Below are 16002 nucleotides of genomic sequence, written 5' to 3' on the forward strand. Positions count from 1 at the left end.
GATTCATGAGACTAAATGGGCAGCTCCTGTCCAGAGGTGAGATGAGAAGGCAGACAGGGTCAGGAGCTGGTTGGATGGACACGGGAAATCAGGGGTGGAAAGGAGTGTGCTGTCACAGTACAGGGAGAGCAACTAGGGTCACATATATGTATAAATTTTTGTATGAAAGACTAACTTAACTGTAAACTTTCACTTAAAGTACAACAATTAAAAAAAAAAAAAAAAAAAAGAAAGAAAGCAGTTCCGGGAGCACAGCGTGTCCTTTGGACCCGGGATCCCCGTACAGAGAAGCTCCTAGTCCAGGGGAAGATTGATGAGAAAGCTGACAGAGAGAAAGCCTTCCCCTGGAGCTGATGCCCTGAATTTGGACTTTTAGCCTACTTTACTTTGAAGAAATAAATTTTTCTTTGTTAAAGCCATCCACTTGTGGTATTTCCATTATAGCAGCACTAGATGACTAAGACAAAGTCCTAACTTGCAGCTGGTATGCTTGACTTCTACAACTAGCTTTCAAATCTAGGTTCCCTGACTGCCTTAGTTATCTAGTGCTGCTGTAACAGAAATACCATAAGTGGATGGCTTTAACAAAGAGAAATTTATTCTTTCACAATCCAGGAGGCTAGAAGTCCAAATTCAGGGTGCCAGCTCAAGGGGAAGGCTTTCTCTCTCTGTCTGCTCTGGGGGAAGGTCCTTGTCATCAATCTTCTCTGGTCAAGGAGCTTCTCTGTGCAGGTACCCTGGGTCCAAAGGATGCGCTATGCTCCTGGTGCTTCTTTCTTGGTGGTATGAGGACCCCATGTCTCTCTGCTTGCTTCTCTCTTTTATATCTCAAAAGAGATTGGCTCAAGACACACTCCAATCTTGTAGATTGAGTCCTGCCTCATTAACATAATTGCCACTAATCCCATCAAATCAACATCAGAGAGGCAGGATTTACAACACAGGAAAATCACATCAGATGACAAAATGGTGGACAATTATACAATACTGGGAATTGTGGACTAGCCAAGTTGACACACAACTTTGGGGAAAATAATTCAATCTATGACGCCAATCTACTCTCTGGTGACTTTGGGCAGTCACTTCTCTGAGTTTCACGTTCCTCCTTTGAAAAATGGATAGAACATTAAGGAGTACCGTACTACTGTGAGAAACACCCAAAATTACCACACAGTGAATTATTTTAGAAACCAAAGAGAATGGCAAATGCCTGTCTTTGTTACTGGTCAACACATCTTGCTGCCCAGCACAGGAGAGAAGCCCCTTAAGGGCAGGGACCCGTCTTTGTTTAACAAATATTTTCTAAGCTGGGTCCTCTTATTGTAAACACTAATAATTTCATTCTATTAGATATATACCCTGCCCTCCAAAAGGGTTGTCTTCATGTGGTACATACATACAATGGAATATTACTCAGCCAGTATAAGAGAAATGATATCTTGATACATGCTACAATATGGATGGAGCTTGAAGACATTATGCTGAGTGAAATAAGTCAATCACAGAAAGACAAATACTGCATGACCTCACTTACATAAAAAGACAAGAAAAGGCAAATGTATAGAGACCAAAGTTATTAGTGATTACCAGAGGCAGGACGGAGGGGGAAAAATGGGGTTATTGCTTATGGAGAACTGAGTTTCTGTTTACAGTGATGGAAAAATCACATTGATTAAGAGTAGGGTTCCACAGTAGATTATCTTAAGTCAGTAAGTTGTACACTTGTAAAAAGTTGAACTGCCAGAAGTTGTGTGATAGATATATTTACAACAACAACAAAAAGTAGCTGCTGAGGCTGCTTATGTACGATCAAATACCTCATGGGATTTGGTTCTTTGGTTTGGAGGTTTACAGCCATGGTTTCATGGAACATCTCAGTTAATTGACCTAATAACATGTTTAGTGCTTCTGTTCTACTTCCTAGTTTGTTGTATAGTGCCTGGGGTCCTAAAAGCTTGCAAGCAGCCATTCAAGCCACAAAAATTGGTCTCTATTCACTTGGAGCAACAGAGGAAGAAGGAGAGTCAGGAATAGGAGGAGGAAATGGAATGTGTGACTAATTGCCTCCATCAACAACTACCTCCTTTGCCATGAGAGCAGAAGAACTGGATGGTGCCTGGCTACCATTACTGAATGTTTTGATCAAAGATTCTATAGAAGAATCCTGATCAAAAGGGGGAAAATGCAGAACAGAATTTAAAAATCATCAGGGGCTCCAGACTTTCTGGAGCCATAGAGGCTGGATGAACCCCTGAAACTACTGCCCTGAGATAATCTTTAAACCTTCAACCAAAAATATCCTCTGAAGTATTCTTAAAAGCAAACAATAGTTTAGCTTAACTAGTAAAGAATGTCTGCCTTGAGCACTGTGCTCTTTTAAGATCTACTTATATGAGATCAAATTGACAACAGCAACTGGGAAGATTAGATTGGTCCCTTAGGGGGCAGTGAGTTTATGTTACTGAAGGAGGAACAACTCAGAAAAGGAAGGTGAGAATGGTTATACAACTGAAAGAATGTGATCAACATCACTGACTTGTAAGAAACTGCTGAATTGTTGTTTGGTTGGTTTTTTTAACTGTGCTTTAGGTGAAAGTTTTGTTTTTGTTTTTTTAATTGATACATGTTGTGCTGTGTATATTCTCCACAAAATAAATAAAATATTTAAAAAAAGGTTGTCTTCATGCAAGAAATTGATAATAGAAACTGCAGGACAAGGGTGGGCAGGGGACTTATTTTTTCACTGTGTACCCTTTTCTACCTTTAGAAATCTGTAACCAGTGCATGTATTACCTAATAATAATAATAATAATAAATAATTGTCTTCCAGTAAAAGAGTGAATTTATACAGTCATATCTACTTCCACTCCCTCCTGAAACCCTACTACAATTTCAATAAAGGGATTTTTTTTTTTTTTTGCATAGTCATTTAAAAGAATTTTTGAACCAATGTCATGATACAAGCTGTGTTTAAATTGTTGAATGGGAAGATAATTTGCTTTGTAAACTTTCACCTAAACAACAATAAAGTGTTAAAAAAAAAATTTTTTTTTTTTTTTTTAGAAGACTTAAGCCAACAAGAATGGGGTGATCAGGAAGAGACAAAAGCAATAATGTTTCGGAAGCTGGAAAGCAGACAGACTAATGGCAACTGACTTGGCCAACCCAAGAGAGCTGAGAAGCAAGCTGGCCTTGGGGAATGGTGAGAATCAATCTGCTCTATTCCGCAGAAGCCTCAAAAGGCTCAGAGTGGTGGCACCAAGTACTTCTGGAAGTGAATGAGAAAGGAGGGGAACAGAAATGAGGACTGGTTAAAAGCTGTTTAAGAGACACATCTCTGTATCTCCTCTCCTACTTCATGCTAGTGTGAGTCTGCCTCTCCCCAACCCCAGTAGAAATAAAGGAGAGTTTTTCCCAAGAGGGAATAAATCAGAGAGTTTCTACTGTGGGAAAAAATAGGTGCAGTCAAGGGGAGGCGTACTGTACAGAAACTAGGGGAATTAAGGCAATTTATGCACTTGGAACACTGACATCCCCCAGCCCTATTTTCCCCACAAACGGGCCATGGGACCTTTAGCTTCCAGGCAGGAGACTATTAAATCTCCACTGGAAAAATCTGTTCAGCCCAAGAAGGAAGACCTGTGGGGACTGACATCAGGGATTCCCCCAACAAACTTCCCAACCAGATAACCCTGACATGAAGTTCTCTGTTGTCAAGGCCAGCCACGTGCCCAGGGGTACAAGATGGCTTTTTAGCCTTTAACTCTTAACCATGAGCAGGCACCAAAGAAAGCCTCTGACATGAGTGATAGAGACAAAGTCAACCAACCAACAAACAAAAATAGAGACAGTTCAGAGAGGGGGGAAAAAAACCATCAATAATTTCCCCAGACGAACAAAAGAAAACACTGTATACATGAAACAAGAACACAATGTCATAAATACATAACGTGCAGAGAACAAAACTGAGCTCTTGGGAAATAAAAATATAAGAGCATAAATAAAATTCTCATTAGAAAGGTTAGAAAATTTAAGAAAGTCAGAGAACCAGCCCAAAAAGTCCAATTCTGAATAATAAGAGTTCCAGAAAAAGACAGAAGGAGGAAATCATCAAAGGAATAACTACAAAAACCTTTCCAGAACTGAAAGACAAGAATTTTCAGATTGAAAAGACCCATGGAGGGCGAAGCATGACAGATAAAATGTTCCTCACCATCATAAAATTTTGTAACACTGAAGACAAAGAGAAGATGCTACCAGATTTCAGAGAAGAAAAAGATCACTCAAAATGAACCAGGACAAAATGGCTTCAGACTTAACAGCACACTGGAAGCTGGACGACAACTGGAGCAAGGGCTTCACTATCTGAAGGAAAATTATTTCCAACCTAGAATTCGACATCAAGCCAAACTATCAATCGTGAGAGTAAAATAAAGACATGTAACTTTTGAAGAATTTTATGTTCTAAGCACTCTTTCTCAGAAAGCTACCAGAGGATGTGCGCCAGCCAAAAAAAGGAATTAAACCATGAAAGAGGGACACCTATTGTTGTTATGTGCCATTGCGTCGGTTCCAACTCATAGTGACCTCATAGGACAGAGTAGAACTGCCCCATAGGGTTTCCAAGGAGCAGCTGGTGGATTTGAACTGCCAACCTTTTGGTTAGCAGCCGAACGCTTAACCACTGTGCCACCAGGGCTCCAACGGACATCCAGGATATAGAAAAGACAGACTACAAACCAGGAGATGGGGAACAGAATCTTCAGGATGATGGAGAAGGGAGATTCCAGGAGGACAACTGTGCTCAGATGTAGCGGGCCACCAGTCAGACTGGGTCAAACTGGATCCAAACCAATTAGATGGCTTTGGGAGAGATGTCACACACACACACACAAAAAAAAAAAACCCACTGCCTTCAAGTCAATTCCAACTCATAGTGACCCTATAGGACAGAGTAGAACTGCCCCATAGGGTTTCCAAGGCTGTAATCTTTATGGAAGCAGACTGCCATATCTTTCTCCCGAGGAGCAGCTGGTAGTTATGGCCAACCTTTCGGTTAGCAGCCAAGTGCTTAACCACAACACCACCATGGCTCCTGAGACGTCACCAAGAACTTGAAACTGATAGATTATCTGATATCTCTAAACATTTTGAAAAGACACTGAAATATTTAGTAGAGAATTTGTGGCTGAATTAGTGAATAAGAACCTAGAAAACTAATTTAAAAAAAAAAAAGTTAACAATTTAGGGAAAACAAAATGTTCTGCAGAAAAGGAAAGTAATCATGGTTTATGTTGGAGGAAAAAAAATAAAATAAAAGGGAAAGGGTAGGGAAGGGTGGAATTTGGAGTGAAAGAAACAGAAGCTTCCATACTGGAATCCCGGAGTGGGAGCAGGATCAGGGTGTGGATTGGCAGGACCCCGGGCTGGAGACCAGACTACTCATGGATGAGCCTCTTTAAAGTCTTGGCCAACCACCTGTCTTACTCGTCTTTGGGCCCACTCCTATCCCCTAACAATCACCCAGAGCCTGGCACATAAACTAACAGGGGGTGAACGAATGAAGGAATAAATGACCAGGTGAATGAATGAAGCTCTAAGCCCACAGACAAGTGTGGTAGCAGAAATGACCTTTCAGTACTCACACTGCGATCTGCAGAAGCCACAATCAGCCTCCCCCAGCAGGGCCAGAACTGATGCCTGGCATGGGCGAGGGAGGGCTATCTCTCCTGAGAGGGACTGGCAGAGAACCCACTAGGGCTCAATCTTATCAGTCCAGGCCCTCTCCTCCCCAGGCCTCTGTCCCCTGTGTCTCAGAGGCAATACTCTCAGTGGGAGAGGGCTGAAGAGTGTGGCCAGACAAGATCATGGTCATTGCACTTCTGTCTGCCTCACCCTGGCCCTGGGCTTCACTACTTTTAGCCCCAGGGACCAAGGGGAAAGCAGAAAGAGCCTGGGGTTTGTGGCGATACAGAACTGTGGGTTTCTTATCCAAACTTGGCACCCCTGTCTGTTACTTCCAGCATTGCTTATCAGCAAACTTCTGCAAACAATGTTGCTGTGAATGTCCTTGTACCACTGTCACTTTGCAAACTGGAGAGAAAAATGGTGATAGATCCTCACCCCTGAAGATGACATGTGTATAGTGTTACTCACTACGGCATTGCTTGTCGTTAGCAAAAAGAAAGAAACAACCTAACTGCCTATCAACAGGGGACTGGCTAAATAATTGACGACACAGAGATTCACTGAACTATTATGCAACCATTACAATGAATGAGGCAGATCTTCATGTACTGACTATGGAATTCCAAGATACATTAAGTGAAAAAAGCAAAGTGCATCCCTGGCTACCATTACTGAACATTTTGATGGAAGATTCTATAAAAGAATCCTGATCAAAGGGGGGAAAATGTAGAACAGAATTTCAAGTTCTCATGGACTCCAGACTTTCCAAAACTATTGCCCTGAGATGATCTTTAAACCTCAAAACCAAACAATAGTTGAGCTTAACTAGTAAAGAATGTCTGTCTTGAGCATTGTGCTGTTTTAAGATCCACCTATATGGGATCAAATTGACAACAGCAACTCGAAAGATTAGATAGGAACCTTAGGGGGCAGTGAGTTTACGTTAATAGGGGAGGAATAACTCAGAAAAGGAGGGTGAGAATGGTTGCACAACTCGAAGAATGTAATCAATGTTACTGAATTGTGGATGTAGAAATTGTTGAATTGGTGTATGTTCTGCTGTGTATATTCTCAACAACAAAACTAAAATAAATGATATATTAAAAGAAGCAAAGTGCAGAGCAGTGCTTATAGTATGCTACAATTCGTGTAAAATAAAAAGCTCTACATTTGCTTGAAAATTATAGAGCAAGCGTATCATTGGAAGAAAACATAAGAAATTGTACTACCACCGACTGCTCTGACAGGGATCACAACAGAAAGTCTCGGACAGGGCTGGAGAAAAATGTAGAACAAAATTCTAACTCACAAAAAAAAAAGACCAGACTTACTGGTCTGACAGAGACAGGAGAAACCCCGAGAGTATGGCCCCGGGACACCCTTTTAGCTCAGTAATGAAGTCCCTCCTGAGGTTCCCTCTTCAGCCAAAGATGACACAGGCCCATAAAAACAAAACGAGACTAAAGGGGCACACCAGCCCAGGGGGCAAGGACTAGAAGGCAGGAGAGGACAGGAAAGCTGGTAATGGGGAACCTAAGGTCGACAAGGGGAGAGTGTTAATGTGTCATGGGGTTGGCAACCAATGTCACAAAACAATACGTATATTAATCGTTTAATGAGAAGTTAGTTTGCTCTGTAAACCTTCTTCTAAAGTACGATAAAAAAAATCAAAAGAATGAATTTAAAAAAAAAGAAAAGAAATTGTAATATTTTTGCCTCTAGGAGGAAAATTGGGATGGCTGAGGGACAGGGGTGACGTGGAGAGACTTTTCACTAAATTATCTTCTCTCTCTCCTACATTTTATACTATGTGCACGTATGACCTACGCAATAAATTGAACTGAATTTTTTTTAGTGGTAATCTGGAACTCGTGCGGATCTCAAGGTGCTTCGACCCCTGAAGATGTAGCTGATGCCACCACAGTTCTTGGAAAGAGCTGAGGAAAAAACCCAGGACTCCAGCTCCCTGGGGACTTTGTTGTCCCTTCCACATGCAGGTGCGCACACACATTCCCCTGAGCTCAGACCTCAGCCAGATCCTCTCCCTGGGCCTAGCAATTCCAGGCTCTTAGATTCACCTCTGTGCCGCCGCCAGATGAAGCTCCTAAAAGCTTAGCTCTACTCACACTTCTGTTCTGTCCAGACTCTTTAACAGCTCCCACCGTCAACCAATTAAATCTAAGCTCAAGGGAGTGGGGTTCTGGCATTAGTATTTTTCACATTCTTCAGTGACTCTAATGTGCTCAAGTTGAAATCCATTGCCTTGGAGCAGCGGTGTCCAATAGAACTTTCTGCCATCATGGAAATGTTCCATGTCTGCACTGTCCAACACAGTAGCCACTAGCCCCATGAGGTTACTGAGCACTTGAAATGTGCCTGGTACAACTGAGGAACTGAATATTTAATTTTAATCAATTTAAATTTAAATAGCCACATCTATTGGATAGCGCAGCCTTAGAGACTAAATCCAATGATTTTCACTTATTTTTTATAAGCAGAGGAACTCTCTCTTTTAAAAACCTTTTTACTGTCAAGGACAGTATACATATAGAAGAGCTACAAAACATGCATTTTAAAGAAAAATAGCTAATATTATCATACTACCTACCAGCTAACAGCTAACACAGAGTAGCTAATAGTACCTACTATGTGCCAGGCAGGTGTCCTGGTGGCACAGTGGTTAAGCACTCAGCTGCTAATTGAAAGGTTGGTGGTTCGAATCCACCCGGTAGCTCAGCAGGAGAAAGACCAGGCAATCTGCTCCTGTAAAGATTATAGCCTAGAAAACACTATGGGGCAATTCTACTCTGTCACATGGGGTTGCTATGAGTCAGAATCGACTTGACAGCACCTCACAACAACATGTGCCAGGCACTATTTTAAACATTTATCAGTCAATATATGTAAATATATATAAGCACTATTCTAAGCATAAATCAGTCAATATACATAAGACAGTGTATGTAAATATATATATCGACTCATCCTTTCTGTGTCTCAGTTTTCTCATCTGTAAAAGGAAATGTTGATAAATCAGTCAATATACACAACACAGTATATGTAAATATATTACATATATTGACTGATTTGTCAACATTCCCTTTTACAGCTGAAAATACTGAGGCACAGAAACTATGAGTAACTTGCTGCAGGTCACACAGGTGGTAAGCGGTGGAGCTGGGATTCAAACCCAGGTAGTCTGGCTCGCAAATCCATGCTGGCCACCCTCACATTCCGTGGCATTGCCGTCATACAGGGTATAATGCTGGTACCTTAGAAGCTCACTTCAAAGCAATCTTTGTTTTTTCCCCCAAACTAAATATTACTCGAAATTTAATATAACAATAAATATAACGATAACCAATTTTATCAAGCACTTTCTATGTTCCAGGCTCAAAGCACTTTAATTATATTAATTCATGACATTAATTCATTCACTCCTTATCACAGCCACATTTTACAGACATGGAAACTGAGACTCCGAGTAGTTAAGTAGCTTTCTTAAAGTTACATAGTGCATTGGTGGCAAAGCCGGTACTCAGACCCTCGTTATCTCAGACTCCACAGCCCATGCTCTTAGTTGCTCTGACTCCACATAAAACGCATAAAAACAAGACTGCTCTTTTATTTTGGGTGGCGTGTGTGAGAAGGGGTGACAGAGGTGCAGTTTTGAAAATCATCGTCTAATCTAACTGTCCTCCTCGCCTCCATTTTACAAAAGGCGCAACTGGTGGCCAAAAATGGTGATGTGGGCGGGTCACACAGTGGTGAGGGCTGGAACTTCAGCCAAAACCCCAACAGCACCGACTCTTGGACTTTAAGGGAAGCTGACCTTGACCTTGAATCTAATAAGTGGGTGAGGTTTTCACATAGATTATCTCCTTTACATTTCACAACTACCTCATAAAGTAGATATTGTATTCTCATTTTTACAGAGCAAGAAAATCAAGCTTAGAGATTCTAGTTAAGCCCTAAAGCCAGTACCCCATGCCATCTGTCAGTCTGCCATACTGTGGGGGCTTGCGTGTTGCTATGATGCTGGAAGCTATGCTATCGATATTTCGAATACCAGCAGGGTCACCCATGGTGGACAGATTTTAGCTGAGCTTCCAGACTAAGACAGATGAGGAAGAAGGACCTAGTAGCCTACTTCTGAAAAAAATTAGCCAGTGAAAACCTTATGAATAGCAGCGGAACACTGTCTGATACGGTGCCAGAAGATGAGCCCCTCAGATTGGAAGGCACTCAAAATATGACTGGGGACAAGCTGCCTCCTCAAAGTAGAGTCAATCTTAATGACTTGGATGGAGTCAAGCTTTAGGGACCTTCATTTGCTGATGTGGCGTGACTCAAAATGAGAAGAAACAGCTGCACACATCCATTTATAATACGAACATGGAATGTACGAAGTATGAATCTAGGAAAATTGGAAATCTTCAAAAATGAAATAGAACACAAAAACATCAATATCCTAGGCATTAGTGAGTGAAATGGACTGGTATTGACCATTTTGGATCAGACAATCATATGATCTACTATGCTGGGAATGACAAATTGAAGAGGAATGGCATTGCCTTCATTGTCAAAAAGAACATTTCAAGATCTATCCTGAAGTACAACACAGTCAGTTATAGGATAATATATGTCTACAAGGACGACCAGTTAATACGACTATTATTCAAGTTTATATACCAATCACTAAGGCCAAAAATGAAGAAATTGAAGATTTTTACCAACTTCTGCAGTCTGAAATTAACATTCAATCAAGATGCATTGATAATTACTGGTGATTGGAATATGAAAGTTAGAAACAAAGAAGAAGGATCAGTAGTTGGAAAATAAGGCCTTGGTGACAGAAACGATGCCAGAGATCACATAATAGAATTTTGTAAGACCAACGACTTCATCATTGCAAACACCTTTTTTCAACAACATAAACAGCAGCTATACACATGGACCTTGCCCGATGAAATATACAGGAATCAAATCGACTACATCTGTGGAAAGAGATGATGAAGAAGCTCAGTATCAACAGTCAGAACAAGGACAGGGGTCAACTTTAGAACAGACCATCAATTGCGGAAATGCAAGTTCAAGTTGAAACTGAAGAAAATCAGAACAAGTCCACCACAGCCAAAGTACAACCTTGAGTATATCCCACCTGAATTTAGAGACCAGCTCAAGAATAGATTTGACGCATTGAACACTAACGACCGAAGACCAGACAAGTTGCAGAATGACATCAAGGACATCATACAAGAAGAATGCAAGGGGTCATTAAAAAGACAGGAAAGAAAGAAAAGACCAAAATGGATGTCAGAATAGACTCTGAAACTTGCTCTTGAACATAGAGTAGCTAAAGCAAACGGAAGCAATGATGAAGTAAAAGAGCTGAACAGAAGATTTCAAAGGGTGGCTCAAGAAGACAAAGTAAACCATTATAATGACATGTGAAAAGATCTGGAGTTAGAAAACCAAGGGGAAGAACATGCTCGGCACTTCTCAAGCTGAAAGAACTGAAGAAAAAAGTCAAGTCTTGAGTAGCAATATTGAAGGATTCTATGAGGAAAATACTGAACGACTCAGGAAGCATCAAAAGAAGATGGAAGGAATACACAGAGTCACTGCACCAAAAAGAATTGGTCGACATTTCAATCATTTCAGGAGGTAGCATATAATCAAGAACCGATGGTAGTGAAGGAAGAAGTCCAAGCTGCACTGACAGCACTGGCAAAAACAAGGCTCCAGGAATTGATGGAATACCAACTGAAATGTTTCAACAAACACATGCAGTGCTGGAAGTGCTCACTCGTCTATGCCAAGAAATTTGCAAGACAGCTACCTGGCCAACTGACTAGAAGAGATCCATATTTATGCCTATTCCAAACAAAGGTGATCTAACAAAATGTGGAAATTATCAATCAAAATTATCAACTCAACAGCAATGGGTTTGGTTTTTTGGTTTTATCATTAATGTTACATGCAAGTGAAATTTTGCTGAAGATCATTCAAAAGCAGTTACAGCAGTACATTAACAGGGAACTGCCAGAAATTCAAGCCGGATTCAGAAGACTTGGAATGAGGGATATCACTGGTGATGTCAGATGGATCCTGGCTGAAAGCAGAGAATACCAGAAAGATGTTTACCTATGTTTTACTTTCTATGCAAAGGCCTTTGACTGTATGGATCATAACAAATTATGGATAACACTGTGAAGAATGGGAATTCCAGAACACTTAATTGTGCTCATGAGGAACCTGTACACAGACCAAGAGGCAGTTGTTTCAACAGAGCAAGGGGATACTGCGTGGTTCAAAGTCAGGAAAGGTAAGCATCAGGGTGGTATCGTTTCACCATACCTATTCAATCTGTATGCTGAGCAAATAATCCGAGAAGCTGGACTATATGAAGAATGGGGCATCAGGATTGGAGGAAGGCTCATTAACAACCTGCGATATGCAGATGACACAACCTTCCTTGCTGAACGTGAAGAGGACTTGAAGCGCTTACTGATGAAGATCAAAGACTATAGCCTTCAGTATGGAATTCACCTTAACATAAAGAAAACAAAGATCCTCACAACTGGACCACTAAGCAACATGACGATAAATGGAGAAAAGATTGAAGTTGTCAAGATTTCGTTTTATTTGTATCTACAATCAACACCCGTGGAAGCAGAAGTCAAGGAATCAAATGATGCATTGCTTTGGGCAAATCTGCAAAAGACCTCTTTAAAGTGTTAAAAAGCAAAGATGTCACTTTAAGGACTAAGGTGTGCCTGACCCAAGCCATGTTGTTCTCAATCGCCTCACATGCACGCAAAAGGTGGATAATGAATAAGGAAGACTGAAGAAGAATTGATGTCTTTGAATTATGGTGTTGGCGAAGATTATTGAAGATACCATGGAGTACCAAATCTGTCTTGGAAGAAGTACAACCAGAATGCTCCTTACAAGCAAGGATGGCAAGACTTCGTCTCACATACTTTGGACATGTTATCAGGAAGGACCAGTTCCTGGAGAAGGACATCATGCTTAGTAAAGTAGAGGTTCAGTGAAAAAGAGGAAAACCCTCAATGAGATGGATTGACACAGTGGCTGCAACAATGGTCTCATGCATAACAATGATTATGAGGATGGCACAGGACCAGCCAGCGTTTTGTTCTGTTGTACATAGGGTTGCTATGAGTTGGAACCAACTTGAGGGCACCTAACAACAACAAAGCCAGTAAGTGACCATCAGGATTCAAATTCAGGTCCCCTGACATGCAAAAGCAGGTTGCTTCCACCAGACCACACTGCCCCTTTCTCCAGTAGTCTAAATTCTACTGTGCTGTATCAACTTCTCCTTCCTGACACATAAAGAAATAAGTCCAACATCATCTTCCCTGATCTTGTCCCTCCAGAGACTCACTTCAGATCCCCAGAGACAGATCTGCACCCACAAGCCTTCTCCGCTCTGGGGCCCCAAGTCCCCCAACTTCTGGCCTGGTCTTCTGAACACAAACGTAGAATCAGCACCCACATTAAGTGAATTACTTCACTGAGACATTTATGAATTTGTTCAAAGCTAGGCTGGCATGCTGGGGGCTGATGACTAGTGCGTTTTAGAACCTTACTACCCAAATTATGATCTAACCAGTAGCAGCCCCTTGGAGCTTGTTAGAAATGCAGACATCCCAAAGCTACTGAATTAGCACCTGCTTTTTAAGTAGATTCCCAGGTGATTCATTTGCACATTAAAGCCTGCCAAGCACTAAATTAGGCCTGAATCCCAGGGGAAGCAGGCTTATGCCCACCTCTGTAACTGACCCTCTGTGGCTCTTGGCTTGGTTGTTAGGGGCAGCTGCGAGTTGGTTGATGATGCTATTGTAAGGAAAAACTTGGATATTAAATTGCAACAAGGCCTGGGAGATGATTCAACAAGGAGAACTCTGGCTATCTTATTGCAGCCAGCATCAGCCCGGTGGACTAGATGAAAAGCCCAAAAGATCTGTTACAACAAGAGTTTAAAAGTCTTATTGCCACCCCCAAACAGTCTATAATGATGCAACAAAGTGGAGAAATGGATAGGAGTCTTGATTTTAACTAAATCGGGATATGCTAAATTAGAAAAACGTGTTGCCATCGATTCCAACTCATAGCAACCCTATAGGACAGAGTAGAACTGCCCCATAGGGTTTCTAAGGAGCAGCTGGTGGATTTGAACTGCCGACCTTTTATAGTTAGCAGCCGAGCTCTTATCCATGGTGCCACCAGGGCCCCAAGTTGGAAAGTGTTTTAAATATGTTTGTAGAACTGGAACTGTACTATTTATAATACTGTCCTGGACACCTAAGTGACACTGGGACATGGCATTGAAACATCTTTAAGGCCTTGTGACAAGATTCTCTGCTAACAACAACAAAGAAAAGCATTCGCCTGACAGAATCTGGACTATTACGCTGACTGCATTTCAAACTGGAATGGATTGTAAACACTGACTGGAATCTAGTTGTTCTGTTGCAACAAGTTTGGATTTGCTATCGAAACAAATCGACAAGCCTGTGGCTGGGGGCGAGCAGGGCTCCTTTACTGCAACAGGACCTTGCAGAGTGCCCCATTGTGCCAGTGGCCTGGAGAGGCTGTGGCCCTGACCAGAGAGACTCCTATCACAAGGGGGAATTATACTGAGATGCCGCACTGTTATAATGGCAAGACTTATAAAACTGCATCGCCACAAGTGTAAGGACAGCCAATTGTTACGCAGGACTGTGGGGACTCCATAATGATAAGCAGCCTTTGGATGCTTCAGCAACCCTTTGGCAGGGCAGCAATGTTATCCTATCTTACAGCGGAGGAAACTGAGGCTCAGAGAAGTTCAGGGGGTCATTCAAGTTCTCATGACTGGTGAACAGCAAGGTGGGACAGCAGACCTCCACCTTTTGGCTACATACTACACTTTCTTGCAGGGAGACTTTGAATATGCTTTGAAACAGGATCAGGAAACTTGTGGAAAGAAAAACATGCATAGTTTACCTATTCAAACCTGGAATATTGTGTTGGAAAATTTTAAGGATCCGGATATGCTATAAGGTTAAGATCCAAATATCTTCTAAGAGATCCTAGGTGTCTGGAATTTGACCCATAGGGTGACAGCAAATCAAAGATGTAATTACAATAAATCTTTGTTGGCTTAATAGGAAGAGACCTGCGTTCAAGTTTTGGTTCTATCACTTCTTGGCATATAACCTAGGCTAAAATCTAGTTTCTCTGAGTTTGGCAAAATCATACTCATTAAGGTCCAGCTCAAAATCACCACCTTTGTGAAGCCATCCCAGATTCCCCTACACCCCTACCGCTCCAGAGAGGTAGCACCTGGCTCCTCCCATCTTCACGATTTAATGAAAGTTTGGGGTTTATTGGCATTGCAGTTACTGTCTTTCCCCACTAGAACCGAGTTCATCTTTACGGATTTAGCTAGTCACAGAGCCCAGCTCTATGCCAGGCAGTCGCATAGAAAACCAGGATATAATTAATGCACCTGCAATGTGGCCACAACCCCTCAAACACCTCTTGGCCACCAAACTCGAGGCTTCCCTCTATAACAAAGGTCCACACAGCGGGCAGAACCCCGACTCTCCCCAGCCACCCCACAGACTGTAAGCACGTCGAGGCACGGGGTGGACGTCTTTGCGCGCAGCGGCGCGGTGCCCACCCCTTGCCCCGCGCGCCCAGCATGCTGTCCAGCACCGCGGGTGTCGAGCAAACATTCGTGGACTGGGACGGAGCAGAGACAGGGCCAGGAGACACTGCAAGTAGACGCCGACACTTGACTGCACTCGGGCAGCGCTTGTGAGCGCCCCACGGGGGCCGGGGGAGGGGCGAGGGCCACTCGGTCCAGCCGGGCGCCTGCCCCTCCCGGGCGGGCGGGCACCCACCGACAGCGGGCACACAAAGCCCGCTCGGTGTGCTCGGCGATCTACTCCTCGCGTCTGTCTCGCCACGCGCCGCCGGGCGGCTCCAGGTTGGGTGGCGGGCTGTGGCAGGCACTGGGCGTCAAGAAGCTGCACGCATCGAACCGCCGCGGGAGGGAGCGCGAAGGCGGGGGACAGATGAGGAGGAGGAGTGGGAAAGGGAGGAGGGAAGAGGAGGAGTAGGGACCGGGCGGGGGGTGGAGGAAGAGGCCTCGAGCAGAGGAGGGAGCAATTGAATTTCAAACACAAACAACTGCACGAGCGCGCACCCACCGGGCCGGAGCGTTGCCCCCGATCCGCGCCCGCCCCGTCCGTGCGGCGCGCAGGCGGAGACGCCGTGGCTGCGCCGGAGGTCGGG

Source organism: Trichechus manatus, unplaced genomic scaffold (assembly GCF_000243295.1).
Source record: "Trichechus manatus latirostris isolate Lorelei unplaced genomic scaffold, TriManLat1.0 scaffold00213, whole genome shotgun sequence".
In the NCBI taxonomy this organism is placed as follows: domain Eukaryota; kingdom Metazoa; phylum Chordata; class Mammalia; order Sirenia; family Trichechidae; genus Trichechus; species Trichechus manatus.